Source organism: Mus caroli, chromosome 4 (assembly GCF_900094665.2).
Source record: "Mus caroli chromosome 4, CAROLI_EIJ_v1.1, whole genome shotgun sequence".
Classification (NCBI taxonomy): domain Eukaryota; kingdom Metazoa; phylum Chordata; class Mammalia; order Rodentia; family Muridae; genus Mus; species Mus caroli.
Window position 1 is genome coordinate 125,924,142 of NC_034573.1, and position 1,326 is coordinate 125,925,467.

Here is a 1,326-nt window from a genome sequence, read left to right on the forward strand (position 1 = left end):
CTGGCTGTCCTGGAACTCACTTTGTAGACCAGGCTGGCCTTGAACTCAGAAATCCACCTGCCTCTGCCTCTCAAGTGCTGGGATTAAAGGTGTGCGCCACCACACCTGGCTAACCTGGCACATCTTTTACCAGCAACCGCTTAGAGAATTTCTTGAAGCCCTGGAGGTAGATGTTATGTCTCCTTCGGAGCTCACCCTGGGGGTTTTGGCTTAATTTGACCAGCTGGCATGGCCTCAGCTTCACCCTGAATGGAGAAGGGATGGGGAGCATGCCAGGCAGGCAGGCCTGGCATTGCTCAGCTTTGAGGCGTTCCCGGGAGCCAGGCCCAGTGGCACGCACAGCCGTAAACATAGCACTCAAGTGAGGGGAGCGGGAGACCATCGGTTTGTGGCTAGCCTGGGCTACATAGCAAGGTCACTGCCTCAAAAAAAGTGGGGTTCTCTCAGGAGGATACACAGCTGTTCCCTGGCATATACAAAGAAAGATGGCCACAATGGGAGAGAACCCCTGCTTAGAGGGATCCTCACGTCCCCAGCATTGCACCAGTCCCATAAGCAAAGCCTTGGCATCCATCAAGACCAGTCACCCCTGCCGAGAGCCACGACATAAGGCTGTGGCTCTCCACTAATTATCTGTAGTCGGTTCTCAGCCTTTCCTGTCTAGACACACTTTATGAACCAAGTCATTTGCTCAGACAGTGGTGTTGCCTGGTAACATTGCCCACATCCCACCTTCCTTGGGTCTGGGTGGGGGGCAGGCCTGGACTTTGTCCACTGAGAAGTGATTGATCAGTATTTACTCGGCTTTTGTGGTAAGCCACCAGGAAGCAGAGGATTCTGGGAGTAAGGACTTCCCAGACCCCACAGTTGTTCTGAGGGAGAGGGGCTGGATCTGTGCCTCCGCAGCGGGGAACAGAACGTGGTGGTCTCAATCCCATGCCCTCTCCCTTTGCCCACCCTAGCCAGGTGCTCCCCAACCCACGCGTGTCTTGGATATGACACAAATGCCACATTTGTCACGGTAGATAAAGGATTTCATAGACTTACAGATAACACATGAGGGAAGCCAAGACAGGAGGATAGCTTGAGAGAGAACTTGGAGTTCCACCCTGAGTGACATAGTGAGCCCCCTCCCCCCATTTCAAAAGAAAAAACATTTTAAGAAGTAATTAAGGGCTGGTGAGATGGCTCAGTGGGTAAGAGCACCCGACTGCTCTTCCGAAGGTCTGGAGTTCAAATCCCAGCAACCACATGGTGGCTCACAACCATCCGTAACAAGATCTGACTCCCTCTTCTGGAATGTCTGAAGACAGCTACAGTGTACTT

The 1,326-nt window shown here is 52.8% G+C and overlaps 1 protein-coding gene across 2 annotated transcripts in view; it reads left to right on the plus strand.

Annotated features, from left to right (window-relative positions):
• Positions 1-1,326, plus strand: part of Tcea3 (transcription elongation factor A3) — a 28,649-nt gene that overhangs the window by 7,613 nt on the left and 19,710 nt on the right. The window lies entirely within an intron of this gene.